Source organism: Cynara cardunculus, unplaced genomic scaffold, assembly GCF_001531365.2.
Source record: "Cynara cardunculus var. scolymus isolate 2C unplaced genomic scaffold, CcrdV1 Un_Scaffold_1085, whole genome shotgun sequence".
Lineage (NCBI taxonomy): Eukaryota > Viridiplantae > Streptophyta > Magnoliopsida > Asterales > Asteraceae > Cynara > Cynara cardunculus.
The window spans coordinates 55,152-63,154 of record NW_020200677.1 but is presented as its reverse complement, the minus strand read 5'-3'; positions in this window follow the sequence as shown (position 1 = coordinate 63,154).

Sequence of the window (8,003 nt, the reverse complement as noted above, 5' to 3'; positions counted from 1 at the left end):
GTTGAAGGTTCTTTGGTGTGAGTGTTGTCTTCTTGAAGTATTGTTGTCTCTGATGAATTTACAATGCAAGTTCTTCAGCGATCACTGAACATACTTAGTGATGATCGCTGGAACTGAAAATACAGAAACAGTGGATGGAAAAAGGGATTATCATCAAATTACTGAGAGAGAGGATCAACAGTACCACCATTATCTCCAACAATTAAAGCTGCAATCTCTGAAGCAATTGGAAGGTTATATGTTCTTCCATCCTTTTCTCATCTTTTAATAAGCCGTAAGTTTAGCTTCACATCAGGGCAGCATTGGAAACAATATTTTGCTATTCTATAAGACTTCACCAAAACATTTTGGGCATCTAGTATGTTCTTTAATTATTGTATAATCTCAATATCAAGGCAATCAGAAATTGATGTAGACCCTTCTTTTTGTTCACTAATTACATCATAAAAAAATAAAATGTAACCATTAATATAACCATAAATAAATTTATTAAGAAGTATAAGGATGAATATATACCGAAAAGAAATTTGTCTATTTGAAACTTCATTCTCCCTATCATATATGTACAGTTGAAAGAATTTTGGTTTAGATCCATTTGGTGGTAGAAGACTGCCGTTCTATGGTAATTTTGACCGTTAAACCTGTATATATATGGAGCATTACCACTATTAATGGATGAATCAACTTTCCCACCCAATGAGAACATTGAATTATAACAACGAATGTTCTTCGTGAAGTATTTGCTTTTTGAATCTTCACAACGGAAAAGATTTACGTAAGCTGTAACCATTGCTTTTTCTTTGGGAAGCTGAACTTTGCCGTAAAGACAACAAAGTGAATAACTTGTTTTCATCCAACACTTTTTCCCTCTAAGACCTTCATCTCTTCATAATTTTGCATGATAGTATTCACAAATAACCGTTTTATCACCGTGATCCAAGTACTCGGTATAATAATATGTTTTTGAAATATTATAATAAATTTGATAATAATAATTACTTCTAATTGTGAAATAATTGATTAATCAAAGGTTACCTTCAGATATTCCTGCAATTCTGTTTGTAGCTTCTTCTGGATCATCCAATTCTTCATCTGACGTGAGGTCAATTATGGGTATATCAGATACATTTACAGTCTTCTTTCGTAATCTATGTTGTCCTGCCGATAACTTCACCATGGAAGAAGTTTGCTCTATTGTCGATGAAGTGATTGATAGCATGGCATTAGAAGGCAAGGAATATTATCTATTTATAGGAAGACTGCCTGTTTGAAATATAAAAATTTACGTAATTTGAAACATGTGTTAGAATAGAAATTGTAATGGAATCATTAGTTTAAGAATGAGATATTTAAGAGATTATACATACAATTGGAACTATCAGATAATGGACTTCTGATAGTTACATTTGAATAAGAATATTGAATGCTTGTATGTTCATACTGACGATATGTATTTGGGTCCATATTTTCATTATGATACGAAATATTTTTGCTCTTAAATGAAGATCTTAATCGCCTATCAGAAATCGGGATATCATCTATAAAAAGAAAGAGAAAATATTAATGAAAGAAACTACCTTGAAGTTATTATTTGAACATATAATATTTTCATCATTGAACATCATATTAAAAACTTTGTTGACTGAAATACCTTCAATGTTTGACGACGTAGAGTTGAATGACTGTTTACTACTATTCAAAACTATCTTTCTAAATTTTCTCCTTTCTTTAGCATCCATGGAATCCATGTTTTTGATAGATTTGTAAAAAAATAATCCTTCAATAAGAAAAGAGTGCATGAAGAAAGTTGGTAAGAAATCGTTAGAAACAACAATCATAAGAAAATGGATGCACTTAATTAGTTGTCTTAAACATTCGATTCTTATTGTAGTAGGAAACGGAAGATGTCTGTAAGGACAATAATTTTATAAGAAACAGCTGTTTACATCGAAGAGGCAGTTTTGAAAACTGTAATGTACACGTGTAAGTGGTACTCAAGTTAGTCAACTGCTTTTCGAAGTTTTTTTTTCCTGATTTGTGTTCCCAAAGAACAAATTCTGTGTAGTTGATATACTGATTAAATAACTATGAGTTATAACTCGTAATGATGTTCATTCAGACTTGTACTCTTGAAATAAGTATAAATATAAGTCCAGACTTCATAGTAAGGAAAACAAATTAGTAGGGGGTAGGAGTCAGTAGTACAAAGTTAGTAACTAAGAAATATCTTTATTTACATTCTCTTCAAATGATAATGCAGATGTCGGGCTTAATAACTATGGATATGCATATTTGTATCTATGGGTTGTGGTTGTTAGAAGTCAGACTTTGCAAGCGAATTGTGTAGGAACCAAGTCTGAGGTGTAACCATGAAGGAAATGAGTTCAGAGTTTAGATGTGTGGTGAGTTAACTATGTGTAGGACTCTAAAGATCAGGAGTTCAGACGAACTTGTTAATTTGTTGGATACCTCGGGAGAACAACATACCAGAGTTGTTCAATAAGTCTGGCATACAGTGGGATAGAATCATTTCCTATGTCTGGAAACTGACTACAATTCTAGAAAGTGAGATACCCCGTTTAAACTCTGTTCAATGGAGTTGTAACTCTGGAGTGTAGAAGTGCGGGCATGGTAAATATTTAGAAAAGCAAAGTGCATAGTTGATATAAGGATGGAAATTTAATGTACATTATAATTGTGGAGAACAACATATGAGAGTTGTCCAGTAAGTGTAAGACAGTAGGTCAGACTTATTGGCTAGGTCTGGCTAACTTACAGATTTTGCGATTTGCGTCCAGAGTTATAAAGTCTGAAGAGTCATTCGTCAAAGTACTTATGAAATTGTAATTTCCAAGAGTACATATATGGAGACTATTTTCCACACTTAGAAAAGAAGTCTGAAGTTGCCTTTTCAGACTTAGAGGTCTGAACTCTAAAGTCTTGTACAAATATGAAGAGTACAAGCCTGATAAGGCATTCTCTAGAGTTTGCTCACCCCAACTCTGAAATCTTCTTTCCCATGCATAACTTAACTGAACTCTGGATTCTGAAATCTAGAATCTTCTTTTCCAGACCTATAAGTCGGAACTCTGAAGTTTTTCTCCCAGACTTAGGGAAGAAGTCTGAAGTATTCTCAGACTTAGAGGTCTGAACTATGAGGCCTTCTATAGTCCTCAAGAGTACAAGACTGAGAAGTCATTCCTCAGAGATGTCGAGAGACTCTGTACACTACAGAGTTATGACTCTGAATTGTTTAAATTGAGAAATGTTTATTATTCAGAAATGCAGCCTGCATAGTTGAAGTTTCTACATTAATCATTACCATAACAAAGGAACAACCATCACTAATACTTATAATTGAATATTAGTTCTAACTTCACAGTACTACAGATTTTGAAGTCTGATTTTTGAAAGTAAAAGGTAAACTCTGATTCAGTATTTTGGTTCTATTATGAAACTAATTGCCATTTAACAGGAAAATCAATTAAAAATGTAAGGAAATTATTTATTCAATTATCGGATTTAAAAATAGTAATTAAAACATGGTAGGAAGAGAGTGGTGCAACTTTGAAAACTGTAATGTACACGTGTGAATGGCACGAAAGTAAGTCAACTTCTCTCCATAATTTCTCCCACATCTGTGTACCCAGAGGACAAATTTATTCATAGTTTGACGTCAGGGATATAGTAAGTGCATAACTCTGGAGTGGAACTCTGAATATTGTTCTTTCAGACTTGTACTCTAGTCGCATCAGAGTTACAACTCTACAATCAACAGACTTATAACTCTGAATTATGTTAATGCGAAAATGTTTATTATTCGGAAAAGTATCCTGCATAGTTGAAGTTTCTACATTGATCATTACCATAACAAAGGAACAACCATCACTCAAGCTTATAATTGAACATAATTGTAACTGCAAACTATTTCAGATTACTAAGTCTGAATCTGAATATTCAAAGGTCACTTTTGATTCAGTATTTTCCTTCTATTATTAAAGTAAATCCCATTTAATATGGAAATCAGGTAAAAAAAGTAATTTTTTTTTCAGTAAACGAATTTAAAAATAGTAATTAAAACATGAAAGGAAGAGAGTGGTGCATCCACAAATCGATGCAAATTGGAAAGGGCGTAAACTTATTTCAAACTTTAAGAGGTCATTTCGACTGTCACTTTTAAAATTATATATATATATATATATCACCTATATGTGCCCTTACGGTTTCCAATACATCTCATCCTAGACCTGACTCTCTATCTTTCTCTTTATCTCTATATATGCCCACACATAGATATTCTTCTGAATGTGCAGATTAAACAAACATGAAAGGGTATTAGGGTTTAGAGGAAGAAGAAAACGAAATCAATGGTCTATTCAGAAAAGGAGGCAAGTAGTGGTTTGTGAGGGATATTGCCTGGTTCGATGCATTCACTCTAGTTCTTATGATATTGAAAAGAAGGGTGATTGCATCGGACCAGGCTTTATTCCTTTCAAATTCATTTGTAATAATGACATGGCTAATAAGGTATTATCAGATGAGTTAATATCAGAAAAAAGAATGTTTAATATTTATATGTTCTTCATTTGTATAACTCTTTTCAACTTTCCTTTTTGGTGTTCTTTTAAATATGTTTGGTTTTCTTGGGTTTTAGATACAGAAGGAAAGGGATATGTAATTTGTTGATATTAATTTCAATATATTCATATTATTTTGGAACACATTTTACATATGAACTTGTTTTAATTTTGATACATCTATAATACTTCTTTTAATGCATAAGGGAAATACATTTATGCATAAAAACTTAAAAGTCTTAAAATGCAATCATAATGCATAATATAGAAGTTGTGAATCTATCAAATTGCAACTGGGAATTTATTTGTCAAAGAGATTGCTCCTGTCATATTCTCCCCAAGAACAAAGAGGACGATTCAGAACTTGATGTTCTCTAAGATATCGATTCAAATTCCAATGTCAGATGCATCCTTCAAAACCATTCATTATTCGATTGTTGATAGCTTTTTCCACACGAATAGGGTTTCTCTTAATCTTCTTTGGATTTGAGATTAGTACTTGTATTATGTACATGTTTAGTTACCATATTTTGGTTATGAAGAAAACTTAAAGTTAATATAAATGCTATATTTAATATACTTTGTAAAATTATCACTTAAAATAACATATGTCACTTCCATGTTACGGAAATGATGTTGTTTCATGTACGATTGTGGAGTTCAGACTGTTAACTATTAAATATAGAAGACCAGAAATGAGATATACTTGGAAAACCATATTGCATAGTTCAACCTTGTACATTAACATATTTAGATCACCTACAAATTATGAAAACCAACGCTATAGGAGTGTTGTAAGTTTGGAGAAAAAGTATGGGGAGTTTTATTCTGAGTCTGAGAAATAACTACACAATGTAACTTTGTAAAACATAATGCAGTAGTTGGTGGATATGTCTGGGGGGTCCAGAATTGTAACTTTGATTAAAAGAAATCCACAACGCAGATATGTTTGGAGTACGATACTGGATAGTTAGAATTTGTATATTTAGCATTAGCATAATAAACAAGCGACCATTAATCATACTTATAATTCAATAAAATCACTGTGGGAAATAAGTTTAATATAGGAGATGGTAGTTCAGACTTATTTCGTAATTCTTGAAATAACTATGTTGCTATTCTCTACAGATTTCAGAGCTGTGTATAGGCAAGACATAATTTCTGCATGAACTATGCGAGTAAATGTTAGATATCTTCAAACAACTTTAACAATGAATATGGCAGTAAGTACTTAAGAGTTGCTTTGTACGGTTAAACGTTATTTTCAAAGTTTAACTTTTGAAAGAAACATTTCAACAATCTGCTAAGTCTGATAAATGAGAAACAATACATCAAAGGTTAATTATTCAGAGTTTTGTACTAAGTATGTGAAATGAGTTTGAGAAAACATTTGAAACGTAACAAATTACAGTTGTATATTAAGATAGTTAAGTCAACCACAAACTCTGAAAACCAACACTATAGCAGTGTTGTAAGTTTGGAGAAAAAGTATGAGGATTTTTATCCTAAGTCTGGAAAATAACTACACATTATAACTCTGCAAAATGGAATGCAGGAGATGTTGGATAAGTCTGTGGCGTTCAGATTTGTAAGTTTGGATAAAAGAAATCCAGACCTTAGATATGTTTGGAGAACCATACTGCATACTTGAAATTTGTATATTTATCATTACAATATTAAACAGGCGACCATTAATCAGACTTATAGTTCAATAAAATAACTCTGGGAAATAAGTTCAATATGGAAGATGATAGTCCAGAGTTATTTCATAAATTTTGAAATAACCTCGTAGTGATTCTGTGCAGATTTCAAGGCTTTGTATAGGCAAGACATAACTTCTGCATAAACTGTAACACCCCATACCACACATTGCATGTAACATATACTTCATACATAGAAATACATATTTATACACCACATAGATCCCTTAGTACAAGAATTACCATTACAGAATACATGGCACAAAATTTCAAAATACAAATCTTGTATTGTTTCATGTTCAGCTAACAAAACTATATATAACATAGCCAAATCTTCACGTAGATATACATATAGGGAAATTTTACATTTTTTCCTTCTTTATAACATTCAGACTATGATTTCCAATAAGAACCCTGATCCTAAATCTTCAAATCACATAGAAATAAAGATTCCAAACCACATTAATCTTAAGTGATATGTTAGTAAGAGTTATATTATATATCACACACATACAATTGTCACCCTTATATCCAAATGTACACCTCTCCTTGATATGCCACCCTTATCCCATGGTACACCTCTCCTTGATATGCCACCCTTATTTCTTCATCAAAACATTTCACAAAAACAATTCCATATAGAATAGACCGCAGTCAATGGAATTATTATCAGTTCAAAATCATCTTTTTAAGGATATCTTTATTTATATATAAAGTCAATTATATAAATCATGAACAAGTCAAAATGCAAATCCGGTCAAAAATAGACTTGGCCGAACTTCATCTTCGGTCAAGTCTTGACCGGTTTACCAAATCCGGACAACACATCGTCCAAGGCCTGTCCGATTTAATACTTAAAAAAATTTCAACACTTTTCTCTGGATAACAAATCCGGACAACACTATGCCCCCTTTTTGTCCGATTTAAAATAATCCGGTCAACACTTGGTCGTATTCATACTTCTCCGATTGAAACACTTAATCATAAAATCAAAGTTCATAAATCGCTCAACTTTTAAACCGTTTAAGACATGTCCGGTTTTAAAAAATAATTCGCATAACACTTGAGCGGTTTATACATAAATCGCTTACTCCTTGTCCGGTTTAAGACTATATCGCTCAACACTTGTCCGATTTAAGGTTTAAATCGCCCAACCCTTGTCCGTTTTAGGGTTTAAATCGCCCAACCCTTGTCCGGTTTAGGGCTTAAATCGCCCAACCCTTGTCCGGTTTAGGGCTAATCCGGACAACACTCAAATGATTCAAATTTCACACCAGATGAAAAGCTATACAATCAATTATACAACTAAGAAGAGTTTAAAAGCAGTATAAACCACTCACCTTAGAAATTCTTGTGAAACCAGACTTCAAAATTCAATCAACAAGTAAACCGATCAACACTTCTTTAAAAATTCACTCTCAGAGTTTTGAAAATGGCAAGAGAAGTGATTGGAGGCCTTACCCTCCTTTTATACATTTTCCTTAAAAGGAAAGGTCGGCTACACACACACACAACCATGCATCCATATATCATGCATGTGTGTATATATATATATATATATATATCATGTATACATATGCTCCCACATATACACATAATATCATACATGCATCTACATTACATGCATCTACATTATGCACATAATTTCACATACTAGCATGATCAAATATATCAATTTATCAAAAAAATATATCAATTTATCATGCTGTCACTTAATCATATATAA